The sequence below is a fragment of the Girardinichthys multiradiatus genome, chromosome 2, assembly GCF_021462225.1.
Source record: "Girardinichthys multiradiatus isolate DD_20200921_A chromosome 2, DD_fGirMul_XY1, whole genome shotgun sequence".
NCBI classification, from domain to species: Eukaryota; Metazoa; Chordata; class Actinopteri; order Cyprinodontiformes; family Goodeidae; genus Girardinichthys; species Girardinichthys multiradiatus.
In genome coordinates, this window is record NC_061795.1 from 22,454,780 (window position 1) to 22,468,321 (window position 13,542).

Here is a 13,542-nt window from a genome sequence, read left to right on the forward strand (position 1 = left end):
AAATATTGTCTGAGAGCAGTAAAGTGCTCTGCCATGGGTCCAGTTTGCCTGTAATTTACCCCAGTGGTGAATGGCCTCTTGTTCCAAAATTCTCAGTCAACTTTGTAATTTCTGCTCCAGTTCTGACCAGCATTGTTACTCTGACGTGCATCAGCACTATACTGTCTTCAATCAACTGTGTCACTGGAATATTTTATATTAGTGAGCTGTACAGTGTTTGTGGAAGTCTTACTTCTCCCCACATGATCTATTAGATGTCTAAAGATTATTCTGAGGACACATGTCTGCCACGCCATTTAACTATAAGCTCACCTGCACTTAGTTTCCCTACACATTGTTTTCACACAACGTTTGGCCCTAAAAAAATCACTTAAAATAAAGTAGTTAGAAATAAAATACATTTTCATACCTGAAAAACATGATACATATACCTGCAGTCACTTCGGTGGTCTGGCAGTTAACTCTGTCACAGCTGTCTGTCATAGCTGTGGTATGAACTGTATTGTGTCTTCATTCTCTATTTGGGTTTTAGTTATTTCCGTTAAATCTTAGTTCCCAGTTGTTTCATGAATATCATAAAACAACCCCCCCTAACAAGCAAACAACAACAAAAAAAGATCCATGTCTTGTTCACAGCCAAGGACAGTCTGGATCATCTGGAAGCCGATCCTTCCATTTTTGAAAGTGCATATTTGGCCATTCTGTGACCGGGATTTAAAAAAGAAAAGGAAAAAATCTGTAATCCAGTTAGGTAAATATCAACCTAACAAAAACAATAAACCTGTCAGACATTAATACTCAAAAATAATTTTACTCTACAATACTTATTTGTACTTTGAGAGATTGTGGAAAACTTTGTAGATTCCTCTTAAAATGGCATACACCAATAAATACTAAAAGATGTGCATTTTAGAATGAGTCTCTGTTTTTCATATGACTTGCCTGGATTGTCTTTGTTGTCTTTGCATTGCTGCTTGAGGATATATACAGGTGTATTTTTATTTATTGAGTAAATATTTACTGCAAATGATTAAAGGTCTTATTTTTAGTCTTGCATTTTTGTGGTGTTGGACAAGTGTTTCTTTCCCCATAAAAATTCCTACCAGGAAAAATAGGAAGGAGTGGTGATGGATGGTGAAGATGTGAGACCCAGGGAAGGGGTTCCGTGTTGAGTTTGTTTTAGGCCTCTGTTTGGAGAGGAGACTTTCATTGCTTAATGATTTATGAGTGGTCAGCCTCCCATGGGAATTAGAGTGAGTTCTTTTTTCAGCTTGCAGTAACCCACCGTCTAACATAACCTAGTCTTCTCCTTTGTGTTATGTTTCTCCATCATGAAAAGTGTGAGGTCCAGCAGTGAGCCGTAGCCTACAGAGAAGCTCTCTATATGATCCAAATCGTTGGAGCACTTGTAGAGCTAGATTTACATCTGTTACAGCAAAACCAAAAACTACTGTGAACATGTGAGAATCTAAAGTAGTGCGAAATGTTTTCCACAAACTGTAATTTATTCATAGCCTGCTTGCATTAGGTCAGATTGATCTTTATTAAAATAAATAAAAAGGAAAAAGTGAAAAAAAAACATTTGAAACCAGACTGAAACTGATGCTAACATTCATAGAAAAATTAAAAACCCTGAAGAACAGGATGAACTGTGAGGTTTTAAATCTAACCATTGTATAAAAACTGCACTACTTTGAATGACCTTGGATGGATCAAAACATGCTGTCATTGCAAGACGTAAGCAGAGCTTCTGTCAGGTAGTGATTAGTCGACCATGGGGATTGGCTTTGAAAGGAAGATCCACCTACTTGTTCTCCACTCAGAAGTAGTTATTTTCATGTCACAAGCTCTGATACCTCTGATCACCAGCCTGCAAGCAACTCTGGTGCTGTAGGTGCTGTCCCTGTTTTCTCTCTGCCATCCCGGTTATGTCTCCAGTCCTTTTGTAACACTAATTCTTTTCCGAATCTGCATTTAGCGCTCCGGGTGTTACTAGAGCCAACTGTGTGCAGCTTCCAACCAACCAACGGTTTTTGGCAGTATTTGGGTCTAGACAGCATGCAATACAGGCACCGCTATATTAGTATTCGTGCATTTCGCCTCCTCACCAACACCACTGTTGAACTGTGGAACGAACCATTGTACTGGACAGAGGCAAACAGATTGAAATATCAGGAACTGTCCTCTGAGATTTTTTGTAAATTTAGAAAATTCATCGTCGTACTCGTCGTCTTCCGCTTTATTCTGGACCAGGTTGCGGGGGCAGCAGACTCAGCAGAGACGCCCAGACGTCCCTCTCCCCAGACACCTCCTTCAGCTCCTCCAGGGGGAGCCCAAGGCGTTCCCCGGCCAGCCGAGAGACATAGTCCCTCCAGCGTGTCCTGAGCCTCCTCCCGGTGGGACGTGCCTGGAACACCTCCCGAGGAAGGCGTCCAGGAGGCATCCGAAACTGATGCCCGAGCCACCTCAACTGGCTCCTCTCGATGTGGAGGAGCAGCAGCCTCTACTCCAAGCCCATCCCGGATGGCCGAGCTCCTCACCCTATCTCTAAGGGAGTGCCCGGTAACCCTACGGAGGAAGCTTATTTCAGCCGCTTGTATCCGGGATCTCGTTCTTTTGGTCATGACCCAAAGTTCATGGCCATAGGTGAGGGTAGGAATGTAGACCGACCGGTAGATCGAGAGCTTCACTTTTTGGCGCAGCTCTCTCTTCACCACAACGGACCAGCACAGTGCCCCCATTACTGCGGCAGCCGCATCGATCTGTCTGTCGGTCTCCCGCTCCATTCTTCCCTCACTCGTGAATAAGACCCTGAGATAGTTGAACTCCTCCACTCGAGGCAGGAACTCCCTTCCAACCTGAAGAGGACAAGCCACCCTTTTCCGGTCGAGAACCATGGCCTCGGACTTGGAGGAGCTGATCTTCATCCCGGCCACTTCAGACTCGGCTGCGAACCACCCCAGCACATGCTGTAGGTCTTGGCTAGAGGGGGCCAGCAGGACCATGTCATCCGCAAAAAGAAGAGACGAAATCCCTTGGTCCCCAAACCAGACCCCCTCCGGCCCTTGGCAACGCCTAGAAATCCTGTCCGTAAAAGTTATGATCAGGACCGATGACAAAGGGCAGTCCTGCCGGAGTCCAACATGCACCGGCAATGCGAACCAAACCCCTGCTCCGCTTGTACAGAGACCGGATGGCCCCTAATAAAGGGCCCCCTATTCCATACTCTTGGAGAACCCCCCACAGGGCACCACGAGGGACAAAGTCGAATGCTTTCTCCAGGTCCACAAAACACATGTGGACCGGTTGGGCAAACTCCCATGAACCCTCGAGTACCCTGTAGAGGGTATAGAGCTGGTCCAGTGTTCCACGGCCGGGACGAAAACCACACTGAAGCCGAGGTTCGACTATCGGCCGGACTCTCCTCTCCAATACCCTGGTGTAGACCTTACCAGGGAGGCTGAGGAGTGTGGTCCCCCTGTAGTTAGAACACACTCCCCGCTCACCTTTCTTATGAAGGGGGACCAGCCCCCCAGTCTGCCAGTCCAGAGGCACTGTCCCCGACCGCCACGCAGTGTTGAAGAGGCGTGTCAACCATGACAGCCCTACAACATCCACAGACCTGAGGTACTCAGGGTGGATCTCATCCACCCCCGAAGCCCTGCCACCGCGGAGCTTTTTAACCACCTCAGTGACTTCAGCCTGGGTGATGAAAGAGTCTAACCTCGAGTCCCCAGCCTCTGTTTCCACCAGGGAATGCGTGATGGCAGGATTGAGGAGATCCTTGAAGTACTCCTTCCACCGCCCGATAATGTCCCACTCCCACTGTCAACAGTGTTGGTGAAGCGCTGTTTCCCCCTCCTGAGGTGATAGACAGTTTGCCAGAATCGCTTCGAGGCCAACCAGTAGTCCTTCTCTATGACCTCACCAAACTCCTCCCAGGACCAGGTTTTTGCCTCCGCCACAGCCCGAGCCGCGGCACGCTTGGCCTCACGGTACCCATCAGCCACCTCAGGAGTCCCACAAGCCAACCAGAGCCGATAGGACTCCTTCTTCAGCTTGACAGTGTCCCTTACTGCCGGTGTCCACCACCGGGTTCAGGGATTGCCGCCGCGACAGGCACCGCAGACCTTACGGCCGCAGCTACGGACGGTGGCATCGACAATAGATGCGGAGAACATGGTCCACTCGGACTCTATGTCGCCAACATCCCCCAGAATCTGGTCAAAGCTCTCCCGGAGGTGGGAGTTGTATACCTCCCTGGCCGAGGGCTCTGCCAGACATTCCCAGCAGACCCTCACTATGCGCTTGGGCCTGCCAAGTCTGTCCGGCTTTCTCCTCTTCCAGCGTATCCAACTCACCACCAGGTGGTGATCAGTGGACAGCTCAGCCTCTCTCTTCACCCGAGTGTCCAAAACATGCGGCCGAAGGTCTGAAGACATGACAAACAACAAAGTCGATCATCGACCTCTACCTAGTTCTGGTGCCAAGTGCACTGATGGACACCCTTATGCTTGAACATGGTGTTCATTATGGACAATCCGTGACCAGCACAGAAGTCCAATAATGAAACACCACTCTGATTCAGATCGGGGATGCCATTCCTCCCGATCACGCCTCTCCAGGTGTCACTGTCGTTTCCCACGTGGGCGTTGAAGTCCCCCAGCAGAATAATGGAGTCCCCGGGAGGGGCACTATCCAGCACCCCCAACAGGGACGCCAAGAAGGCCGGGTACTCCGCACTACCGCCCGGCCCATAGGCCGGAACAACAGTTAGAAACCTGTCTCCAACCCGAAGGTGCAGGGATACGACCCTCTCATCCACTGGGGTAAACCCCAACATGGGAACAGCTGAGCCGCCCAATCCTCTTTGCACCGGTCCCTCACGGTTCCCCCTGCAGGTAGTGGGCCCACTGGGGGATGGCCTCGTGTCTCTCCATTGCGCTTGGCCCGGCCGGGTCCCACGAGGAGCAACCCAGCCACAAGACACTCTCTGACTGGTCCCAACCCCAGGCCTGGCTCCAGGGTGGTGACCCCGGCTCCGCCATACCGGGCTACATCACGCATCACGTCCCTCGATCGTATAGTCCTCATGAGGGTGAATTTAGAACATTGTTAATTGGAATATTGTGATCTAAACAATGGAGTACCTCAAGGCTTAGGTCTTGGTCCCACACTTTTTAGTTCTATACAGTGCCTTGCGAAAGTACTCGGCCCCCTTGAACTGGTCAACCTCTTGCCACATTTCAGGCTTTATAGATATAAAATTCAAATTTTTTGTGAAGAATCAAAAACAAGTGGGACACAATCATGAAGTGGAGTGAAATTTATTGGATGTGTCAAACCTTTTTAACAAATAAAAAACTGAAAAGTGGGGCGGGCAATATTATTCGACCCCTTTACTTTCAGTGCAGCAAACTCACTCCAGAAGTTCAGTGAGGATCTCTGAATGATCCAATGTTGTCCCAAATGACTGATGATGATAAATAGAATCCACCTATGTGTAATTAAGTCTCCGTATAAATGCACCTGCTCTGTGATAGTCTCGGGGTTCTGTTCAAAGCGCAGAGAGCATCATGAACGCCAAGGAACACACCAGGCAGGTCCGAGATACTGTTGTGGAGAAGTTTAAAGCCGGATTTGGAAACAAAAAGATTTCCCAAGCTTTAAACATCCCAAGGAGCACTGTGCAAGCAATCATATTGAAATGGAAGGAGTATCAGACCACTGCAAATCTACCAAGACCCGGCCATCCCTCTAAACCTTCATCTCGAACAAGGAGAAGACTGATCAGAGATGCAGCCAAGAGGCCCATGATCACTCTGGGTGAACTGCAGAGATCTACAGCTGAGGTGTCAGAGTCTGTCCAAAGGACAACAATCAGTTGTACACTGCACAAATCTGGCCTTTATGGAAGAGTGGCAAGAAGAAAGCCATTTCTCAAAGATATCCATAAAAAGTCTCGTTTAAAGTTTGCCACAAGCCACCTGGGAGACACATCAAACATGTGGAAGAAGGTGCTCTGGTCAGAGGAAACCAAAATTGAACTGTTTAGCCACAATGCAAAACGATATGTTTGGTGTAAAAGCAACACAGCTCATCACCCTGAACACACCATCCCCACTATCAAAAATGGTGGTGGCAGCATCATGGTTTGGGCCTGCTTTTCATCAACAGGGACAGGGAAGATGGTCAAAATTGATGGGAAGATGTATGGGTCCAAATACAGGACCATTCTGGAAGAAAACCTGTTGGTGTCTGCAAGAAACCTGAGACTGGGACGGAGATTTATCTTCCAACAAGACAATGATTCAAAACATAAAGCCAAATCTACAATGGAATGGTTCACAAATAAACGTATCCAGGTGTTGGAATGGCCAAGTCAAAGTCCAGACCTGAATCCAATCCAGAATCTGTGGAAAGAGCTGAAGACTGCTGTTTACGAACGCTTTCCATCCAACGTCACTGAGCTCAAGCTGTTTTGCAAGGAAGAATGGGCAAGAATTTCGGTCTCTCGATGTGCAAAATTGATAGAGACATACCCCAAGCGACTTGCAGCTGTAATTGCAGCAAAGGTTGGCGCTACAAAGTATTAACGCAAGGGGGCCGAATAATATTGCTCGCCCCACTTTTCAGTTTTTTATTTGTTAAAAAAGTTTGACACATCCAATAAATTTCATTCCACTTCATGATTGTGTCCCACTTGTTGTTGATTCTTCACAAAAAATTTGAATTTTATATCTTTATGTTTGAAGCCTGAAATGTGGCAAGAGGTTGACCAGTTCAAGGGGGCCAAGTACTTTCGCAAGGCACTGTATGTCCTATTTTCCTGTCTTCCTGAGAAAACCACTACTTAAACATTGAGCTACAAAAATGCTAGCAATGTTAAGAAAGAGAGCTCACATCAACCTATTAACAGTCTGCACTGACTTCACCTATTAAAATTGATTTTAAGTAGTTTTTTTTTTGTTTTTGAAATTAATGATTGTTTTTGTCCCATCTATAGCAGATTTGCTTTTATCCTACAGACCCTTCCATCTCCTCGCATCTTCTGGAAAGGGTCCTCTGTTTGCGCCTAAACTGAGAACAGAAGTTCCGAGAGAGACTTCATGTTGTTATTGCGGCCCTCACCTGTAGAGCAGCCACCCTTACCACCTGAGGGCAGTTAAGAGTGTTGATGCGTTAAAGGCAATTTATAAACTTATCTTATCTACTTAGCAGAGCTGCTCGTAATTAAACTTTAATGAAATATTAATATACTTTATCGTATAATTCTTTTCTAATTATGTTGTACTTCCAATTAGTTTAGATTTTTCCTCAGATATTTTTTTTTTTACTTTATTTAGGGTTAATATTTATGGTTTACTTTTCAGAAGTTTTGTCTGTGTCAATCGTTATTATTATTTTTGGTTTCTTCACAACATAGTTTTTCTCTAGTTCCTCAGCCTAAATTTATGTACTTTTTTTTTACTCTTAGATTTACTTGGATAATTTCTAGAGTGTCTTTTAACAGCATTATGCCTGTTTTTAGTCTGTGCAAAGCACTTTGTGTTATAGTCTTTTGTATGAAAAGTGCTTTACAAAAAAAGTTTGACTGCTCTGTAATTGCAGCAACAAGTTATATATTCTTGCAGCTGACCTTAAATGGCATCTTGTTGTGCTATAGGACATCATGAAATGTCCTGTGAGTACTGGGTCCCACAGATTAAGTGGTTTTTGACTCAACCAGACAATTTCTGTGACTCAGAGTGTAGTGGTCTGAAGTGAAGCAGGAAGTGAGCTGAGCAGGCCAGGAAACTGCTCTATAGGGACTAGTTGTTTCTCAGGCCAAGCAGCACGGCTGTCTGAGAAGTTCTCTTGTGCCCGGTGACTCACTTGCTGAGCATGTGTTTTCAGTCCCCAGGACTTGAGTATAGCTGATGAACATCACTAAATAGCTGAAGCTGTCCCATGTGAATAGACCACAAAGTAATCTTTGGTTACAATGAAGAGGAGTTATGCAAAAGAAAAAATAACACAAACGATCGCCCGTGTGATAATGGCTTTTGAGTATGCTTAATTTTTCTTCTTTTTGTATCTGTGATTCAGTTTCACAGCTGGAGGCTGACCCACTGCTTAGTCGCTCTTTGCGCAGTAACCTTTCTCACAGTGTGGTGTTTGCACTCGAGCCGTCATCTTTGCCTGTCAATCACTTCCAGAGTGACATGGTGCAGAGGCATCCACCAGAGGTCAACTGTAGTGTGTGTCTGACCTTTGTGCTCTGCCACAGGATGCCTTCATGTGCGACTGCACTGAACAAGACTGGACTTGAATGTGGAATAAATCACACACGTGCTCTACCATCCACATTTTCACGAGATTCATGATTGGAAGCATATTGTCAATGAAGAGGGATGAAAAGTTTCTCTGAAGCAAAGAGGTAGAGGGGTTGAGAACGCAACCGGAATAAACTTGAAGAGTTTAGGATGGAACTCACCACTAGAATTTGCCTTTTAATGGTTCTCTGACTGCTCACTAGCAGAAAAAAACTATTATTTAGAGAAGGTCAGTAGTCATGTGAGCCTTCATGAGTACCACATGTACTGTGTCTTTCAAAAATATCCACTGTCTAAACCTTTTCACATTTTGTCACATTACAACCTCAAACCTAAATGTGTTTTGATGACATTTTTAATGAAATCCCAACACAAAGTAGTGCAAGATTGTGAAACGGAAGGAAAATGATATACGGTATATAAAGTATTTACTTTACAAATAAAAATTGGAAAAGTGAGCGCTGTTCAAGCCATTATCGGAAAATACAGAGTGGCACAACTGCCAGCTTGCCAAGACATGGCCATTCTTATCTAACTAACAGGCCAGGCAAGGAAACCATTGATCAAAGAGACAGCCAAGATGCCCATGCTAACTCTGGAAGACCTGCAGAGATCCACAGCCCAAGGTGGGAAAATCTGTCGACATAACAACTATTGTGCTCTCTACAAATCTGTAGAAAAAAAGGCAATAGTGAAAGAAAGTCCTGTTTAAAATGCTCCACAAGCCATTTAGGGGACACACCAAGGATGAGATCAAAACGTAACTTTCTTGTCTGCATAGAAACATTTTAGTAGAAAACTATGACTGCAAATCATGCTAAATACACCACCCCCTCAGTGAGACACGGTGGTGGCAGCCTCAAGCTGTGGGGATGCTTTTCTTTTACAGGGACAAGAAAGCTGGTCCGAGCTGATGGGGCTAATAAATGGAACTGAAAGGGCAATCCTGTAAGAAAACCTGCTAGAAGCTGCAAAAGACTTGAAACTGTGGGAGGTGTTTACCCTCCATCAAAACAATGACCCTTAATGTGACCCTAAGTGCTCAAGTAGCAGGCAACTGGACTCCTCTTGTTTCTTGAAGATGGCTCAGCTCTCATCCAGACGGCTTCTTCAGTTCGAAGCAGTTTGGGTTGTCATGTTCTGTCATGATAGTGTACACATGGTGTGGCATTTAACATGCAGCTCCACTGGAATGGTTTAGATAAAATTTTATTTATATGTTAAAATGCCTAAAACCAAACTCATTCTACGTCTGAAAATCTGATGCTCACAATCCAGTCTAAATGAGCTTTGGCTACTTTACAAAGAAAAGGGTCAAAACCTTCAGTCTCTAGATGTAAGATCTCTGGTAGATCCATAACACTAAGGAATTGCAGCTGTAGTTGCAGCAAAAGATTGTTCTGCAAAGTGTTGTCTCAGGTTGGCTGAAAATAAATGCATCCCACAATTTTCACATTTTTAATTGTAAAAAATATAAACATAAATTAAAAAAACTTTGCATCCACTGTTTTTTGCTTCACAGTTATGCACAAATTGCTGTTTATCTCTCAGAAATCCTATAAAATACATTGAGGTTTGTTGCTGACAAAATGAGAAAACAGTTCAAGGGATACATACCAGTAACTACCAAAGAAAAAGCCTTAAGCATCCATTTTCCTCCTGTAATTTCTGTTTTATTTATAATTTTGAGATTGACTGTGACAATCCAATCAACCTTTTCCATCTTTATTTTAAAAGATTTTTGCATAAATTCTATTCATCTCGTTTAGTCTGACCAACTTTGTTCCCACGTGCATTTGACATTTTATATCCATTCATAGTCTGTTTATGTTGGCATCTTAAAAAGCCACACTAAACATTTTGACAATGTAATAAACTAGACTTTTCATAGCAGGAGTCCAAGAATTATTTGAGCCTTAAGGCTGTTTCTATGGTTATGGCAGAACAGGGATGGCTGTCAGACAGCTGACAGACCTTTAGCTGTTTAGCAACCACTGATTTTAAAAAAGGGAGCACAGTCCAGAGCCTCACGGCTTATTGTCAAAACAAGCTAACAGCAGCTTTAGCATGTTTAAAGGGTGATTACATAAATAGGCCACAAATGGTGTGGTTAAATCTTTGATATTAAATAAATGTATTCCTGAAAGTATTCCCAAACATATTACCAAATAATTTGCTGCACCTTTCGCCTTACGACTGCAAGTCTTTCTGAGTATGTCTCTACCAGTTTTGCATTAAATAAAAATGTTAACCCATTTTTTTTTTAAGTCAAACTCAGCAAGAGAAAAGGGAGACCATCTTTTATTACAGTCTATGCAGGTTCTCTGCATTGCTCATGACAGTCTGGGCCAAAATTATTAAATTTAAGGTTGGAAACAGAGTTAGAATTACCTACTATATTTTGGGGGCATTTTTGACCTAACGATGCCCTAGATGTGTCATCAACGTCACATGAATATGTGTCAGTTTGGGAAAAAAAAAAAAATAATGTGTCAGATGTTTTTAATGGCATTTCACCCACCTTAGCTGTTTTCCAGCTGATAGATAAACAGGATTAGCATATACTAACTGTTGCTCTTAGTGACCACACTAGTTACTGCAAGCAAAACAAATGACACTTTTTTTCTTTTTTATTGAACAGTACAGTGTGTAAGTGCATAGTTTTTTTTTCTTTTATTGTAGCTATCTTTTTATGAGTTTTGAAAACATAGTGTTAAAATAGGATCACTAAACATTTATATCCTCTTTGATCTCATCTCTAAGCTCGCTGCTCAACTATATGGAGCAACTTTTTTCTTTCCTTTGGAGTTTCCTAGAAAGTATAGTCATTTCCTTTGAAACCCTGACAGCAGAAATTTACAGTGCCCTGCAAAAGTATTCACACCTCTTGAACGTTTCCACATTTATGTCACGTTACAGCCACAAATTATAGGGTATTTTATTAAGATTTTATGTAATAAACCATCATAAAACACTACATAATGGTGAAGTGAAAGTAATTTAATACAAACAAAATGTCATGGATTTGTATACAGAACACCAAATAAAATCCAGTGCAACCATGTTAACAGTTAACCCTTGTGTAATTCAATCTCAGTATAAATCCAGCTGTTTGCCTGAAGGCCTTAGAGGTTCGTTAGAAAAGGTTAGGGAACAAAAAGCATCACAACAATCAAGGAACACAGCAGATGCAAGGTTTTGAGAAATTTGAAGGGGTTATCACACAATATCCCAAGCTTTAGAGATCTTGTGGAGCACTGCTCAATCCATTATCTAAAAATGAAAAGAGTATGGCACAAGTGGAAAGGTGCAAAACTACTAAAGATATGGCTGTCCACCTAAACTGACAAATTAGGAAAGAAGAACATTAATCAGAGAAGCACCAAAGAGGCCCATGGTAACACTGCTTGACAACTATGCACCACTTTGTGTTGCCTGATCACATAAAATCTGAATAAAACACACTGAAGACTTCTGCAAGGCACAGTATGTCTTTCTCAAGCTGCCCCCCTCTTCCTGTGTGCAAATCCTTTCCATAACACGTCTCTGTTCAAAGATCGGTCATTATTGTCCTGTGTGATTGATTTCTTATGCATGTCAAAAGTTAGAGCTAAATATGAATTGTTTTCTGGAAGTCTAGGCCTGTAATGAGGAACCTTTGACTGGGCAAAGATCTATGTGTTCCTTCATCTTTAACCACCCATTCCTCTCCATGTGGCCAAACAGAAGGGCTGTGGTGTTTGCCCATGACCACACCAGGAGGCTGCTCCTCCTTTGGATGTCTCATTGGACAGCACTTCAGTGGAGACTGTTTGAATGAGGGAACGACACTTTGGCTCCAGTCCTTTAATGTTTTTAGGAGTGAGGAATCTGATTTACAGTGCAAGCACCACCCTTCCTCTGAAGGATCTTTTAACACTGTAAACCTAAGTGCAAGCCTTTAAAATATGACCTAGAAGAGAAAGCTGAAATAAGGGCAGATTTACTGCGTTGGTCTTGCTAACGATGGCCCTTAATGAGCAGCTCAGACTGACTGATGGGTCAACTGGTAGGAAAATAAAACAGTGAATGAGGAATTGGATATTTCCCCTCTTTGCTATATCAGCCAGGCCCTAATGTAGAAGGGTGAACTTTGAAGTGCCCTAATGGTCTTAATGGTCCTTCAACTATGCAGGCCTATATTAGGAGTGCCAATGGTTTAATGAGTTTTTCTCAGGGCACAGTGGTTTGCTCTTCTTACTTGTGTTTATTTATCATTTAGCTGTGAAACAGAGGAGTTACAAGGTTTGGGTAAAGTCTCTTTAATGAGCAATCTATTGTGTCCCACTCTTTTAAACAGACCAGTGCACGAGAACAACATGGTTCAACAGAGTTCATAAAGTAGACAATAGTACATGTTCTATTTTTTTTATTACCAAAAACTTGTCCTTACAGCAGTATGTTATGTTAAATTTCTATGAACGCTGAGATTTCCATTCCCAGAAACCTATTTTTGTCATTTGAGAGTAAATGACTATTTTGTATATATTTTTTGATTTAAAAAATACTAAGGTTGTCAGGGTGTGTCACCTTTTGGACTCTGTGTTGACTTTGTGTTTTGTTTTCTTCTCAGTTATTTTGAGTGTTAGGTTGTGTTTCTCTCCCTCCTCGTTCATAGCTCCTTTAGTTAGTGTTATCTTTCTTAGTTATGACTTAGTATGGTTTTCTCTTTGTTGTCATTTTTGTTATTATTATTATGTTTATTATTATTGTGCTCTGTTTATCTTCTCCAGCCCCTCTGGTTAGGTTAGGTTGTGTTTACTTATTGTTTACATTTTGTTTGTTTACATCCTAGTCCTCATGTTCTCTGCTTCCCTTCCTGTCAGTTCAATCTGTGTGGTGTTAGGTTTCATTACTCTGTAATCTGGTTTGTTTTATGGGTTCCTTGTTCGTTCATAGGTTATGATGTTTCTTATGTTCCCTCTAGTTTCTTGGTTCATGATTATTCTTTACTCTCGTGCTTCATTTGGTTATTTGTTTATTGCTTCGTTTTGGTATTGTTTATTAGTCCCTGGTCATGTTTTAATCTATGTATTGTTTTCACCTGTTCCTCTCTGCCTTCCTGCCTTCTTGTCACACCCGTTCTTAGTTCCTTGATTACCTGCCTTTGTTCTCGCTCTGTATATTAGTTGGTTTTGTTTCATTGTCCTTTGCTGGTTCCTCATTTCACACCCGATCACAACCCCTG